The sequence below is a fragment of the Giraffa tippelskirchi genome, chromosome 7, assembly GCF_054371585.1.
Source record: "Giraffa tippelskirchi isolate mGirTip1 chromosome 7, T2T-mGirTip1v1.2.pri, whole genome shotgun sequence".
Lineage (NCBI taxonomy): Eukaryota > Metazoa > Chordata > Mammalia > Artiodactyla > Giraffidae > Giraffa > Giraffa tippelskirchi.
This window is the reverse complement of record NC_137281.1, coordinates 115,086,412-115,104,023: the sequence shown is the minus strand read 5'-3', so window position 1 is coordinate 115,104,023 and position 17,612 is coordinate 115,086,412. Positions and strand designations below refer to the sequence as shown.

The following is a 17,612-nucleotide window of genomic DNA, read 5'->3' as shown; positions in this document are numbered from 1 at the left end:
GCATTCTATTCATACTAAGTCAAATAAGTGGAATCAAAATGTCATAAATGTTTTTAGCTAGGCAAAAATTCATAAATTTTCTAAAATATATATTTTATTATACATACTACATATATGTATACAGAAACTTTTCTACTACACTTAATAAATTCTTGAGAAAGAAAAACAACAAAAAAAGAGAAATTGAAAATCATAAATGAAATGGGATCACTGAAATGAAGTAGAGAAAGTGAAACAGACTCTATAAAAGTAAAAGATCATCATATGTTCTAGTTTTTCTCATGGCTGCTCAAGAGAAACATATCTGAAACTTTGTAGAAGAATAGCAATACCTGGGCATTTGTATTTTTCAAAAAATTCCAAGATAATTCTGTTATCCCTCTGGATTTTAAAAAATGATTACAAGTTTTTCTCTTAAATGGTAGTTTTAGTGATATAGAATTCTATTATTTTCTGTAGACCAATCATGATAAAATGGTATTAAGCAAATAATAGTTCCATAATCACAGTAGTAAAAGATGTTTATCAGTTTTAACAATCAATAGCCAGACAAAAAATAAAAGATAATTATAATTGCAAGCCATAATGGAAACATGATTAACCTAACAATATGAAATAACTACATATAATTTGGTGGGTTAAGTAGAGTGATGTGGTAAGTGGAAGTGCATAGATATACATGTTCTCATAATTCTACCACTTCATTTCAAAACTTACCGAGTTTCTACTCTTTGCCAGATACTGTGTTAGTTACTTGGATATTCACTGATATGGAAAGCAGTTATGGCCCTGGCCTCCTGGAATTTTCAGCTCCTATTTTAGTTTGTCTAAGAAGTCTTGCCTAAACTCCCAGCTTGAGCTCAGTGCTCCTGTTCTCTGTGTACTTGGCATCCTGTACATGTTATACTGAAACTTGCTCTTTGTGTGCACTTACTTTATGTTTTTTTCTAGTTGGGACATTTAAAAAAAATTTTTTATTGAAGTATAGTTGATTTGCAATGTTATGTTAGGTTCAGATGCACAGAAAAGTGAATCAACTACATACACTACATACACATACATCCACTCTTCTTTTAGATTCTTTCCCCACATAGGCCACCACAGAGCACTAGCTAGAGCTCCCTGTGTGTGCATTTGCTTTAGATGAATGTTTCTTGAGGGTAGGGATATCTTGCTTCATTCCCCCCCGTGCTCTTTTCAACACCTGATAGATAATAGCAGATGCTCTGTATTTGTTTGTTGAGTTATTTTTAAACTGTAGTTAAAATGATTCCTGCCTATTGGTGAATTCTCATGACTTGTAATTGTGTATGTGTTTTGACTTGTTATGATTGCACGCATATCCATCTTTCCCACTAAATTGCCAGCTTCTTAAAGAATATAATGCTGTCACATTTAAATTGGTAGGCCCCACCATAACTTAATTCCTACTCATGGCAGCTTTTCTTATGAATGTGTTTGCTAAAGGATGACTCCTATGTGAGCTGCCTGAGTGAGATGTCAGGGTAGTGCCTAGCAAAACGGGTAGCTTCTTGAATGAGAGACTGAAAGAGCTTTTTTGTTCAGAGGACTCAAGATGCCTGATAGCTCTGCTCTGCAAATGAACTGATCCCGAAAAATAATCTGGAACAGGAATTTTTATGAAGGTCAGTTTTGAAACTGGAAGAAGTAACATACTTTAAGGCATGGTCTAGAGCTGAAATGATGTTCAGAGGATGTATAAATGATGATCCACCAATGCGGTTACTTGAAATGAAGCTTAACTTCATTGATGATTAAGCCAGACTTTGTCATTACTTACAGAACACATTTCTGGTAAGTTTAGTCAATATGAATTCATTTTATTGTGAAATTAGAGCATTTCCAAAAAGCTTACCAAATTCATTTGAAAAATGTTATTCTTTAAAAGGGAAATGTTCATGGATACAGCTCCTCTGTTCCTGGAATGATTTGTGAGGGATTCTGTGAAGTTTTGTGGAATTGTCAATAACTAATTTGGTTGTCATCAGTATATTTGCGTTATGATGAATGCAGTATGTCCATGTGTGAAATCAGAATAAAATAGTTTTATTCATATATTCTTAATTTGTTAACATTTTTTGTCTTCTGTATGTTATTCACTCTAAGATGTTTTCATTTTTCATACTTCTTATCTTCCTGTCTCCTGCCAAAAACTATTCTTGCTTCAATTTTTTTGTAGTCACTCAGTTGGTTCAACTCTTTGCAACCCCGTGGACTGTAGCCCACCAGGCTCCTCTGTCCATGAAATTCTCCTGGCAAGAATGCTGGAGTGGGTAGCCATTCTCTTCTGCATCCGCCTGCAAGGCAAGAGTCAAATGTCACTTCCTTTAAAAAGTCTTTGCTTGATTTTTCCCTCACTTTTATCTTTTCCATGGCATCTTTAAGACAATGTGAAATTTCCATTTAGTTTCAAGTCCTCTTCATCAGACTTCAAGCCATTTTAGTAGGGGGATTCCTTTTGATTTTTCTGAAGCACCATCACAGAGCTTTGATTATACTTGTGTCAAAACCAAAAACCAAGGGGGGTAAAAAAAGACTGTACTTCTCATAATGATGGTTATATAACAACTACAATTTGTTCATTGCATACCTCTGGGCCAGACATTATGAAAAGTGTTTATATTAATCATTTCATTTGTTAGTTACAGCAGCGTTGTTTCATGGGTTAAGAAGTGAACTTAGAAGTCAACCAGCAAACCTGCCTCAGCAACTAAGAGGAAATGAATTGAGAAGTAGAATTAAGCTGTCTCTGACGCCAGAGTCTGTACTCTTAAAACGTAATGTTATACTGCCGCTAGAATTTCTCAGCTTCAGATAGAACCACCCAAAGAACCTATCAATTCACCTTACCATTTTCTTTCCTGATTTCATTTTCATTAAGATTATCAGAATGTATCATTTAAATAAAATTTAATTTGAAGTGCAGTTTTCAGAAAATGTATAGTCAGTAAACCCCCTTATAAATTAATCCTTGTGAAACCAAGGCTTATAAATTTGAATGTGTATTCATTAGCTGTAGGGAAAAAAAAACAAAAACAGTACGGATTTTAGAGAGATTTATTCTGTCTGCTGATGGGTTTTTTGGGAAGAATTTCTAGGTAAAGAACAGCAATAGTTATGTTATATTGTTGTATAAATCGAGCAGGACAGACTTACTAAAAATAGCTGTTTTAAATGATTTAATGAAAAGAAATCTTAAATTATTGTGGAGGTGAGGTTGAGTGGATGAGAAAATGAAGCACAAGCTAAATACTAAAATAATGACTGATATTAAAACAAAAAATGATTCACATTTACAATATGAAAGATGAACCTCATTACTAAAACCTTTTCTGTGAATTTTTCCTTGTTAAATTTAGACTTTTATTTCTTTGCTACTTTGATTTACATTGCTTTGGCTATATAAATGAAGTGGATGAATAGGAATGAAAGGACTTCTTGAGTGAATGAAAGCCAGAGGCTTTTGTAGTAAAGTATACAATTATGTTGTTGTTGTTCAGTCACTGAGTCACGTCTACTCTTTGTGACCCCATGGACTGTAGCATGCAAGGCTTCCCTGTCCTTCACCATCTCCCAGAGTTTGCTCAAACTCTTGTCCATTGAGTCGATGATGCTATCCAACCGCCTCATCCTGTACCACCTCTTCTCCTGCCCTCAATCTTTCCCAGCATGAGGGTCTTTTCCACTGAGTCAGCTTTTTGCATCAGGTGGCCAAAGTATTGGAGCTTCAGCTTCAGCATAGTCCTTCCAGTGAATATTCAGGGTTGATTTCGTTTAGGATTGACTAGTTTGATCTCCTTGCTGTCCAAGGGACTCTCAAGAGTCTTCTTCAGCACCACAATTCGAAAGCATCAGTTCTTCAATGCTCAGCCTTCTTTATGGTTCAAGTCTCACACCCATACGTGACTACTAAAAAAAACCATAGCTTTGACGGTAGAGACCTTTGTAGGCAAAGTGATGTCTCTGCTTTTTAATACACTGTCTAGATTTGTCATAGCTTTTCTTCCAAGGAGTATCTTTTAATTAGCATAATTTTTAATAATGAGCTTTATTTTGAAACGAAACCACTGCTAGAGACTGCTAAAAACTTTTTTTTTTTAATTTCCTGAAATTAATTATTTGGGATATTGTTACAGAGTTAAATAACTTTGAATCCCAAGGTGAGATTCCTTTTCAATCCTTTTAAAATCTTTTCATTTCTTCTGATTAGGTAGACAATCTCTTATTTGCTACTAACATTTCTACCGATTCTCTAACTCTTGAGTTTGCCTTTTAAAGGAAGAGAATTAGTGTTTGGTGGTTTGGGTTTTTTTTTTTTTTTTTTGGATATGTACCCAGGAGTGGAATTGCTGGGTCATGTGGTAGTTTTATTTTTAGTTTTTTGAGAAACCTTCATACTGTTTATGCAGTGGCTGTAACCAGTTTACAGTCCACCAACAGTGTATGTGAGTTCCCTTTTTTCCACATCCTCACCAACATTTTTTGTGTTCTTTTTGATGAAGTGTCAGGTCACCTTCTGACAGGTGTGAAGTGTGATACCTCATTGTGATTTTTATTTGTGTTTCCCTAATGATGTTGAGCCATCTTTTCATGGGCCTGTTGGCCATCTACATATCCTCTTTGGAAAAAGGTCTCTTCAGTTCTTCTGTCCATTTTAAAATCAGGTTGTTTGGGTTTTTTTGTTGTTTACTTATATGAACTGTTTATATATGTTGAATATTAATTGATTATATCATTTGCTAATATTTTCTCCCATTTGGTAGGTTGTCTTTATGTTCATAGCAGGGTTATTTACAGTTACCAAGATAGAGAAGCAATTTCTGTATCCATCAACAGATGAAAGGATAAAGAAGCTATGATATGTGTGTGTATGTGTGTGTGTGTATAGATATGTATATGTATAACCTCAGATACGCAGATGACACCACCCTTCTGGCAGAAAGTGAAGAAGAGCTAAAGAGCCTCTTGATGAACGTGAAAGAGGAGAGTGAAAAAGTTGGCTTAAAGCTCAACATTCAGAAAACTAAGATCATGGCATCTGGTTCTATCACTTCATGGGAAATAGATGTGGAAACAGTGGCTGACTTTATTTTCGGGGGCTCCAAAATCACTGCAGATGGTGACTGCCGCCATGAAATTAAAAGACGCTTACTCCTTGGAAGGAAAGTTATGACCAACCTAGATAGCATATTAAAAAGCAGAGACATTACTTTGCCAACAGAGGTCCATCTAGTCAAGGCTATGGTTTTTCCAGTAGTCACGTTTGGATGTGAGAGTTGGACTATAAAGAAAGCTGAGCGCCGAAGAATTGATGCGTTTGAACTGTGGTGTTGGAGAAGACCCTCGAGATTCCCTTGGACTGCAAGGAGATCCAACCAGTCCATCCTAAAGGAGATCAGTCCTGGGTGTTCATTGGAAGGACTGATATTGAAGCTGAAACTCCAATACTTTGGCAACCTGATGCAAAGAGCTGACTCATTGGAAAAGACCCTGATGCTGAGAAAGGTTGAGGGCAGGAGGAGAAGGGGACGACAGAGGATGAGATGGTTGGATGGCATCACCGACTCAATGGACATGAGTTTGGGTAAACTCCGGGAGTTGGTGATGGCCAGGGAGGCCTGGCGTGCTGCAGTCCATGGGGTCGCAGAGTCGGACACAGCTGAGCAACTGAACTGAACTGCTATGTATATATCTCAAGGTAATACTAATCAGCCATAAAAAAGAATAACATACATAGATGGACTTGGAGGATATTATGTCAAGTGAAATAAGTCAGAGAAAGATAAATATTGTATGATATAACTTATGTGTGGAATCTAAAAACTTCTTAGTTGTTAGGGCAGGTTTGCTAGATAGACTTCTCAAGTTTGTTCTTTTACTCATAAAATAGCACTGCTGTAAATAATGAATGAGATGATTAATGTAAACACTTTTTATAACATCTGGCCCATAGGTATGTACTGAACAAAGTATAATGACCATAACCAAAAAGAAATAGACTCACAATAGAGAATAGACTAGTGGTTACCAGTGGGAGGAGAAATGGGGAGGGACATTATAAAATAGGGGATTGGGGTACAAACTATTATGTATGAGACAAACTTTGAGGATATATTGTATAACAGAATATGGCCAATGCTTTATAATAACTATAAATGGAGTATGACCTTTAAAAATTGTGAACCACTATAGAAATTTTTGGTCCACTTAGGTTTTGGGCTCTCTTCACAGGACTTCCCACACTGATTTAAACAAAGTAGGGAACTCCTACCAAGTTTGAGAAGTATTTGTGAAATGCTGATTGAATGAATGTGATAATATACTAATCAGTAATAAAATAGTTCTGTGGCCACCCCCAGTGAAGGTATAAGAATAAATACAGAGGACTCTTCCTGGAGGTGCCCCATAGCGAAAGGTCTCCCTGTCTGTTCTTCACTGTCACCAAGGGTGATAAATGAATAGGCTTATAAGGATCTGCCTGTTGTATTGTTTTGATCACTATTGCCATTTCTCAGAAGAGCCATCTGAAACACCAATTTTTGTTTGTTCGGAGAGTTAAAAAATAAGTACTTTCCTGAATATTAGAATGTCCAATTCTGATAAATTAATTTGAACAAAGTATTATTTTTTAGAAAGGAAGTGATGTTCGTGGCTGTAGCTTCATTGCTCATGAGACGATTGCTGATCGACTTTGGAGGGATTCTTTAGAGTTGTATATAATTAATTAGGTTGTCTTCAGTAGATCATCATTATATTTAGTTTAGCTTCAGGTGTAGGCCAGTTAATAAGTTCTTTTTCTTTCAAACTAATGATAGATATCTATGATCTAATTTTCTTGATTGTAACTGTATACCTGTGAACATGTATTTTTGCTCCTTCTGTGCCAGTCAGATGACAAGAGTTAAGTAGCTTCATTAAGCTATCAGGTTAAAATCAAAATCACATTTAACTTCTATTGTTTCTGCATTTGACAAAAAGGAGGTAATGTTTCATTAAGAACCTTCAGTGTGTCTGAGACATCATGCAGAGTGCTTTAACTTATTAGTTCATTTAATACTCATAACCCTTGGAAGTGCTTTTGTTGTTTTTAAATCTTTGATACTCTGTGTTTAATAACAGCTTTGTTGAGATATTATCCAGATACTATAAAATTCACTCTTTTAAAGTATACAACTTAACGTTTTTTAGTGTATTGTTATAGTTGTGCAGCCATCACCACTAGTTTAGAACATTTTTATCACTCCTTGAAGAAACCCAGCACCTGTTAGAAGTCAGTTCTCATTCTCCCCTCAACCTGCCCCCTAGCAACCACTCGTCTACTTTCTGTCAGTATGGATTTGTCTATTGTGGACATTGCATATAAATAGAATCATCCAATATGTGGTCTTTGGACTTTTTTTTCAATTAGTATATTTTCAAGATTCATCTATGTTTAGCATGTATCAGTACTTCATCTCTTTTTATGCTGAATAATATTCCATTGGATGGATGTACCACATTTATTTATCCACTCATCAGTTGATATTTGAATTGCTTCTACTCTTGCTACTGTGAATGATATTGCTGTGAACATTGGTGTACAGGTTTTTGTATGGACTTGTTTTCAGTTTTCTTAAGTTTATATTTAGGGGTAGAATTGCCGAGTAATACAGCTGTATGTTTAACCATTTGGTGAATTGCCAGACTATTTTCTGAAGTGACTCTGCACCATTTTACAATCTGACTAGCAATTTATGAGAATGTCAATTTGTTCACATCCTTGCCAACATTAGTCTGTCTTTTTTACTTTAGCCACCCTTGTGGGTGAGAAAACCTCACTGAGGTTTTGATTTTCATTTCCCTAATGACTCATAATATTAAGCATCATTTCATGTACTTCTTGGCTACTTGTATATCTTCTTTGGAGAAGTGTCTGTTTGAGATTCCATACTTTAATCTCTGAAATGGAGATAGTAATTCTGGCCTTGCTCTATCCTTAAGGATGATGTAATGGAAGGATGTATCTAATGTCCATCACAGGGTTTGATCCTTAAAAGATGTTTATTAAATGTTCATTTCTTCTTTCCCATTTTATCTCCAATTCCACAGATGAAGAAACTGGGGCTTAGAGAAAGGGGGAGAGAGGGAGAGAGAGCAAGCATGTGACTGATTGAGCCACAAGATCAAGTAATCCTCCAGAGTTCATTTGATACTTAGCTGGCAAATGCTAGTTTCAAATCTAACATTGAGTCTTAGTAGATTCAACACTGTATTCTTTGCAAGAGTTTCTCCTTTTTGCCTTCACTGAAAAACCTCCTGGACTATGAAATGGCTACTATGAGTCAACAAACTTAGTTACATGATATTGTATTTTATATCTTTGCTATAAAAACAAATGAAGTTGATATTTAAACTTTTCAAGGAATTTAATTGACTCCTCAGTTAAGTTCTTTGGATCAGTAAATACAAGATAATAGAAGTCAAGTAAATACAAGACTCTTGTACGCTTTCCCCTCTCTAGTATAAAATGTCTCTAGTAGATGAAAGGCTCAATTTTTCAAGAATGTGGATATGTGACCACCAAATGATATTTCAACTAAAACAATTGAGGAGCTCTGGTTTCCAGATGATGTGCTGTGCTGCGCTCAGTCATGTCTGACTCTTTGCGACCCCATGGACTGTGGCCTGCCAGGCTCTGTCAGTGGAATTTTCCAGGCAAGAATGCTGGAGCAGGTTGCCATTTACTATTCCAAGGGATCTTCCTCACCCGGGGAGCAAACCTTTGTGTCTTGTGTCTCCTGCACTGGCAGGAGGACTCTTTACCACTGTGCCGCCTGGGAAGCCATTCTGGATGATGGTGCTACCTTAAAGCCAGCTTGTTTTTAAATGTAGTTTACAGTAAGCAGGACAGCTGACATTTTATTGATCGTTTTGGTTTTTATGGATTCTAGAGAAACAACATCGATCAGTATGCAAAAGATGATCTTTTTTTTTTTAATTTTGCACAAGTCTAGAGAAAGGGGAGAAATATTTCTAGACAGAAGCAGAAATCTTTACTCTTTAGGGTAGATTTTCTTGATTCAGGTTCTCTAGGATGTATTATTAGGGGACCAGTTGAGAAATATATTGACCAGTGTCTGCAGTTAATGGTTATCAGAAAGGAGCCTTCCATTTTCTTGAGAATTATTATTTTCTAAGCAAATAATTTAGATCACTACTTTATGAATTAAGACCAGAACATTAAAGAGATTAACTTTTTCCTGATTTTGATATTTTCTGATTTTTTTTTTATTATCAGTTATTAAGTGGTAGCAGAAAAACAGACTGCTTGCTCTCTGTTAAGCTTGTTGCTGTTAAGCACTACATGCATTAACTCATTAAATTTTCACAACAACCTCTAAGGTGTAGGTATTGCCTCTATTATTAGTCATCTTTTTCAAATCAAGATATTGAGGTTTAGTGAATTTAGGTAACTCATCCAAAAGTCACAAAATTAATAAGTCATGGAACTGTCATTTAAACCAAACAAATACTGTCTGATTCCAAAACTGCTCTCTCAACCTTTTTCTTTAATGCCTTTAAATACAGTTTTGTGTTCATGGTGGTTAAAAAGTGAAAGTGCAGCTTGCTGCTTTGCTTTTCAAAGCATTTTTAGGAATGTTTTTAATAAATATGTTTCCCAAGTTAGGGGGAAAGGTTCAAACATAGGTGCTTTCACTTAGGATTGAACTTTGGAATCAAGAAAGAGAGAAAATGCGTTTTCTTGGCCACCCAAGGTATGTCTGGTGGCAGCAACTCTGAATGCCATTCAGTCCCTCTTCATTTGCTGAGATGTCACCACTCTTAACCTTTGTGGATTTTTTCCTATATATCATGATACAGTTTTGACATTGTTATTCTGTTCAGGGAACAAGATAACTTCAATTCAAATATTGATTATTTTTACTCATACTTCTGTAAGCCAAAGTAATAATTGTCTTTTGTATTTTCATAAGAGTGACTTCACATCATCCATTTAAAATGACTACTTGTCCATTTAAACAATAAGCATGTTTCATTAGGCTTATCTGCTAGATTTTTGGAACTAGAACACCTGATCTCTGTTCATCCTTACCTGGTACTTTGAAAACTACTAGGTAGAGACTTTGTCAGGCTACAAAGGGAGTCATAAATTAGGAGAAATTTCAAGGTCCTCTGTAATCTAGCCAATCTTCAAATTAGTAAATGGAAGTAACTGGCGTTATCTGACCTGATGTAGACTACACAACTAATTAGTAAGAATTTGAACTAGAATTCTAGTCTTCTGACTTGAATCTTGCGTCTTCTTCTAGTTTAAGATATCTTCATTTAGAAAGAAGTCAGGCTTGCTTTCTAAAGTGAATTGTATGTGATAAGCTATCAGTGAGATTATCTTGCCAGTTACCTCTCTGTGGAATAATAATTCCTTTGACTAATCATGAGATTTATTTCTCAAAGGAACTGACCTCTGTTCTAGTAAGTGTATTTTTGTAAAATGTATATTCATGCTTTTAGACTGTAGAAGATATAATCACTTTTAGCCTTATGTGGGCAAAACATGATACTCATATTTGTAAGTAAACACCCATGTATCCAGAATACAAGTATGAAATGTAGTCTTCTGTATGTTTTTTTTATGAGAGACAAAATGATAATATTAGCATCAAAAATTAATTACCCAAACCAACTTTTAGTGTTATTAGAGGTCAGTTTAGACTCTGTGAGTTGCCTTGCACTGGTTTCCATGTGAACCCTGGCTCTAGTGATTGATGTTCCTAATGGGATATAAGGATCTATAAGGTCCCCAGCTGCCCAGTGAATTATCAAATAAAGCTGCTTTTTAAAAACAGATTTACACCAAGCCTTGTTCCAATAAGGATTTGAGTTGACTGGTTCGCTGTTTATAACAAAACGTATTTTTCCTTTTTTTTCTTTTTAATTAGATCCTCTCTGCATGGTATGTGGTGAATCAGTTATGCACAATACTCAGTTTTCAAGGATATCCCAGCCTACAACCTCTCTGAAAAATGAGCCAACAGGAGCTCTGTGAATGCTACCTAACAGAGCATGGCACTGTGCCTTGGTGGCATTCTAGCAGTGTTTGCTGGAAACTGTTTTATTTATCTTCTCCTATAATTAAGCACTGTACAGAGACACCCCTCAAGCACTGGGAAAATGTGAGGAAAATAAAGCCAATGAAATACATGTAAGTTTTATTCATGGTCACCTAATTTTTATTTCCATTTCCGTTTTAGTTAGGTTAGTTCAGAAAGATGAAGTGCCTTTTTATCCTTCATACACGATTAGCAACTTCCCTTTTTATTTTCATTCTCCTTTATCTCTTCAGGCTTACTATTGTTTAACAGTTGCTTTGTGTAAGATAGGAGATTTACATGCCAACTTTGATGTGAGAGAGTGGATCATGTTGTCATTGATCTGTCTGAACAGAACAGCCATCTTCTAATAGGAAGAAGTTTCTAGCTTCAGGTTGTTTGAGCCCTGCATGCCTTGCCTAGCCTGCCGTGTAAAGTCAGTTGCTTCACTCCAAACAGCACTGTATTAATATGCACAACATGACCATTTTCAGTAGAAGGTTATTAGAATGCTAGTTTGTATCCTCTAGTGAATGAAATGATGTGTGATTATGAAGTCATCAGGCATGGACCAGTAAGACTCCAGAGAGCCTGCCCCCTTCGAGGTCCTCGGGGGGCCATTGATTGGTGGCCATGTGTTTGTGCCCGATAGACTGTGAAATGGTGTGTTGCTACACGGCTGTGTTGCACCTGCGCCCCACCGAGGTGATTGATTGGTTTGGTCATGTGGAATGTTCCCATCTGGTCTGCAGTAATGTGGGTTTTTTTTTTCATCTGTGAATAGCAAGTGCTGGCTGGATAGTTACAGCAAACAGTTTCAGAGGCTAAATAATCCTTTTCCTCTAAGAACAAATTGGGATTTGAAGGAGTATGTTTTTGCTCGCCTTGATTTTATGAAGGTAGTCATTCTCTGTCAGGTTCCTACCACTTCTCTCTAGGATGTTATACTCCTTTCTCTTTGACCTGGTTTCACCTCTACCCTTCATACTAGATTTAAGTGTACTTTGTATATTTCTAATTTGTGCAAATCTAAAGCAAAAGCTGCTCTTTTTTGTTGTTTGTTGTTCTGACATGCCACTTGAGGTGGTTTGCAATTTTTAAAAAGATGGTTTCTATGATCATAATTGGATTATCAAAGTACTGATGTATTTTTAAGCCTTCATTTAACCTCACAAAAGTAGTGGTTTATTTATTGAAAACTACTGATGTTGCAGTTTAAATGTCAAGAAATTATTTATTACGTTCTTTTTAAAAAAGATCTATAGTTATATTGGGCGGTCTTGTTTGATATTTCTTAATCTTAGTCCTTTTTCATAATTGATCTATTCATTCCACCTAATGACTAATTACATATCAGAGCACATCATCAGCCACATTCATCATAGTAGAATGTAATAATCAATGACATTTCAACAAAGGAAAAAATAAATATGCAAATAAGGCCTCATTAACATTTGCATGAGTTGTTTGAATAATCACGTTGCTGACAAGGCTGTAATTAACAGAAATTGATGCTGAGTTCAGTATTTGATAGTGTGTTTTCTCAGCGCTTTATTGTTGTCACTGCGGGGGCTGAAATGAAGTTCTGCTCTACTTATACCTTGACTGGAGTTTGATGTGCTGGCTATGCCAGGTACTAAAGGCTTCTGGGAGCCCTTGATTCATCTGTGACCTACACTTAATGCATATAAAGACACTTTATTTAAATTGCCTTATTTTTTTAATGAGGCACTGTTAGATTTTAGCAATTATGAAACAATTGCAGAAAGAAAACAAACATGAAATTTTAACTCATTCATTATTTTTCCAAAGATGCTTTATGTGAATCAGATACTGTAAGACTTTAAGATTTAGGTTTGTTCATACCATGGAAAATTGATGTCATTAAATTTTGTTTTTTCTTAAATATGGCCCAGTGGATCATGGTCAAGGGATTGGAGCATACTATAATTGAAAATCACTTGCTTAGGAAAAAAAAATCTAATTATAAAATGTACAATTTTTTTTAATAACTCTGCTCTCCCACATTCCTCCTCCTTTTCCTGTACTGTTTCCTGTTTTTGTCATGGATATTAACTGAAATGCACTAAACACAATAAAGCTGTTTATGTCAGTTTTTTGGATGACTGCAAGTGCTGATTATAACAAGTTTAAGGAATTTCCTTTGTTGAATGTGTACCCGTGCCATATGGCTCAACATGGAACATTAACTTGACAGGGATAATGGATTGTGGTATATGGAGACAATTTTGCCTGCAGCTTTACTATAACTCATTCTGGTTGGGGATCACAGGTTTATAGTATGGGATGCAGCAAACATCCAGATGGATTTACTTTACATAAAAGAGTTGCATTTCTTTTTATTTCCTCTCTCTAATTGGAAAAAGAACATTTTTTAAAAGAAGCAAAATATAAAGAAGTAAACAATGAGAAAAATGGATTCTGTGCAGTCTTTTGTACTGTGCTATGAAAGAGACTATTTCTGTGTATATATAGCACATTGCTTTAAAGTCATGGTTTACATTAGCTTGTATTATTTATTCTTTTTAAAGAAATATCTAAAATGAGTTTTCCTTTTATAGGATTAGAAAATTGTCTGTATCCATCTTCTTATAGTCTAGTGTTTCAGGTTTGTAGACCCAAAGGAGCAAGCAGTGTCATTTCTGAAATTTGGTATTGCTTAAACAGCAGCCCTCCATGAAATGAATTGAACTTGTTAGGTTTAAGATAGAAAAACCTTTTAAAAAATGTATCCAGTCTTGTAACTGAAATATCGTATAGATAGTAGAGGATGAATTTTGTGTTTTTTGTTAAACAGTAATAAAACATGTAACTGTAGCTCCTTGATTTTGTATAATTTATCTTTTGAGAATAGGAGAACTAAAACCACTTTGGCAGAATGATCAGTGTAACCAAAGGTAAGTTACCTACAGAATAAATGCTCAAGTACATTGTTATTAAGAACTGATATGTATTTTAGCTCAGAAGGAAAAAATTTAGAACATTTTTTTCATGAAAACAGTCTCTTGAGCTAAGAAGCTTGCTTGCTTATTTTCAGTTTCTTTTTAAATCATTCAGATCTTTTTAAAATTTTCCCCTCTGTATTTAGGTGAAATGTAGAACTGATGTCATCAATTAAATCATGCAGGGTCCTACATTTATCTGCCTAAATAAAACTATTGATCCATGATTTTGAGCTAGAATCTTTTGATATATTAGGTAATGTGCCCTCCCTGAGCTGAGCACAGGGGGTAAAGAAACGCGGTTCCTGCACTCTCTAAACTCTAACTTTCAAATTACTAACATTTTTGAAAATTTATTTTGAGTATTTGAGACATACAGAGGAGTCAAAAGCTGAGCTTTTTAATCATTGTTGCTCTCTCAGAAAACACTAGAAGTCTGAAGGAAGATTAGCCATATGGAATACCATGCTGGGTTTTGTTTTGTTTCCTTTTGTTTTTGCTCTGGGGAAACATCTTTTCTTTATGCATCTTACAAACTCACACTAGTCTTTTAGAACAGTGGGTTGAAGATTTAAACATAAAACAATAATATCCTCATGCTATAGTTATGTCACATCTTTTTAACAAATCTATAGGTATTTCCTATCTCTGTATTCCAAAATACAAAAAAATGGATTTCAATTTCCAGTATATTATCTTACATTGGTAACCTGCACAGAGAAAAAAAAAATGTGGATTTTCCCTTTAAAAATAGTAGAATTTTGAGGAACATCAAAATCATTAATTTTAAATTTTAGGGCTTCTTAAATTACGTGATACTTAGCATATGCTTAGAAATAAAATACATGTTTTCTAATATTAAAAAGATTTGGTAATTTATAAAGGATATGTGAGATAATGAAACCCTGTTCTTTTTTCTAATCTGGTAAAAGTTTGACACTAATGATATGAAGGGATTTTATTGTACTATTTTGAAAAATGGTATACAGTATTCAAAGAAAATACTTTTGAAAGTTGCTAGTCTAAATTATGTGTCTAAATACTCAGTTCAGTTCAGTTCGGTCTCTCAGTCGTGTCCAACTCTTTGCGACCCCATGAATCACAGCACACCAGGCCTCCCTGTCCATCACCAACTCCCAGAGTTTACCCAAACCCATGTCCATCGAGTCGGTGATGCCATCCAACCATCTCATCCTCTGTCGTCCCCTTCTCCTCCTGCTCCCAATCCTTCCCAGCATCAGGGTCTTTTCCAATGAGTCAACTCTTTGCATGAGGTGGCCAAAGTATTGGAGTTTCAGCTTCAACATCAGTCCTTCCAATGAACAACCAAGACTGATCTCCTTTAGGATGGACTGGTTGGCTCTTCTTGCAGTCCAAGGGACTCTCAAGAGTCTTCTCCAACACCACAGTTCAAAAGCATCAATTCTTCGGTGCTCAGCTTTCTTCACCGTCCAACTCTCACATCCATACATGACCACTGGAAAAACCATAGCCTTGACTAGATGGACCTCTGTTGGCAAAGTAATGTCTCTGCTTTTAAATACGCTGTCTAGGTTGGTCATAGCCTTCCTTCCAAGGAGTAAGCGTCTTTTAATTTCATGGCTGCAATCACCATCAGCAGTGATTTTGAAGCCCCAAAAAATAAAATCTGACACTAAATTATTTTTAGATTACCTTAGAACATTGAAACAAGAATTCGTTGCACCATCCATTGATAGTGGTGATGACATTGCTTCTATAATACAGTGGTGCAATAACTACTGTCTAGATTTGTTGAAATTATAGAGTATGATAATTTTATAAAAGTTTTTTTTAATATGGCAGAAGTTACAGTTTGAGGTACTGTGCTTTTTCTTCAGTGACAGTCAAGTGTTCATCATAAAGAAGATTTTATCTCTAGAATATTGCCATCAGTTCACTTCCCTGATAGCTCACGTGGTAAAGAATCCCCTTGCAATGCAGGAAACGCCAGTTTGATTCCTGGGTCGGGAAGATCCCCTGGAAAAGGGATAGGCTACCCACCATCAATTCTACTTTTTCTTCTCTTTTAGCAGGCTATCCTTAAGCCAGTTCTCTCTAGAGAAAGGAAAAAGAGTTCCAGTTTTCTTTTTACCTGTTAGCATCAGTGGATGACCAAATATTTCATAAGATTGGACCTTGATGCTAGCGTCTAAATTATTAGTTCAGCACTTTCTGAGGATTTCTGTTTTTTGTTTTTTTTCCTCTAACACAGTTTCTCTGCAGTTGGAACTGACTTTCATTGCTTAAATCAGATTTTGGAGAGTTTTCCCCTAAGCTTGGAATTGCCCTTAGCTTCAGCCCTTTGTTTTATTCTGTGTTACTAAACCATTCCTGGCTTACAAAAATCTTTGGAAAGGCAACGCACTTGGGATAGCTTGGAGAGTTTGCTGCCTCCAGTGGAAGTTCGGGTAACTGTACAATGCAAATAACCAAATCTATTTTGTATCTAAAACGTCCCCAAATGTTACAGCTTTTGTGGGTGTTACTCTTATGCATCACCTTTTAAGCCATTCTAGCAGTTAGTTCTAAGAGAAAAGAAAAACATTTATTTCAGAAATGGCATCATCGAAGGAATTAATTAGGATTGGAACATGGATATAGGCAAAAAGACTTGGGATTATAAGAGGCCTAATCACATTTAATGGGATTAAAAGATAAAAGCAGGTGACAAAGTAGTGTTGTTGTAGGCATACCTTGGAGATACTGTGGTTTTGGTTCCAGACCACTACAGCAAAGCAGGTGACATGAATTTTTCAGTTTCCCTGTATATATAAAAGTTACCTTTTCGCTGTCCATTAGGTGTGCAACAGCATTATGTCTGTTTTTAAAGATGTACATACCCTAATTAGAAATACTGTACTTCTTTAAAATGCTAATTATTATCTGACCTTTCAACAAGTTATAATCTTTTTGCTGGTAGAAAGCCTTGCCTCAGTCTTGATGGCTGCTTACTGATCTGGGGTGGTAGTTGCTGAAGGTTGGGTGGCTGTGGCAAATTGTTAAAATAGCAGTGAAGTTTGTTGCTTTGATTGACTCTTCCTCTCATGAACAGTCTCTCTGTCACATCCAGTGCTGTTTGACAGTATTTTACCCACAGTAGAACTTTCAACATTGGAGTCAGTCCTCTTAAAACCCTGCTGCTCCTTTTTCAGCTAAGATTATTCTAAATCTCCTTGTTGTCATTTCAACACTGTTTCACAGCATCTTCACCAGGAATAGGTTCCATTTCAAGAAACCACTTTTTTGGTCATCCATTCAAGTTTTTTTCGTCCATGAAATTGTAGCAATTCAGATACATCTTCAGACTCCACTTCTAATTCTAGTTCTCTTGCTTTTTCTGCCATCTCTGCAGTTACTTCATCCACTGAAGTCTTTAATTCCTCCAAGTCATCCATGAGTGTTGGAATCAGCTTCTTCCAGACTCTTGTTTTTGTTCATATTTTGACCTCTTCCTATGAATCACAATTGTTTCTAATCCTTTCCAGAAGGTTTTCAATTTACTTTTCCTAGATCCAGC

The 17,612-nt window shown here is 35.8% G+C and overlaps 1 protein-coding gene across 37 annotated transcripts in view; it reads left to right on the top strand.

Annotated features, from left to right (window-relative positions):
• Positions 1-17,612, top strand: part of TCF12 (transcription factor 12) — a 395,492-nt gene that overhangs the window by 218,875 nt on the left and 159,005 nt on the right. The window contains exon 1 of one of the 37 annotated variants that reach the window (XM_081510145.1): positions 10,980-11,224. The exons of the other annotated variants lie outside the window; for them this stretch is intronic. The gene's annotated coding sequence lies outside the window, so the exon portion shown is untranslated. Of the gene's footprint in view, positions 1-10,979; positions 11,225-17,612 lie in introns of those variants that run through there. 37 annotated transcript variants of the gene reach the window in all.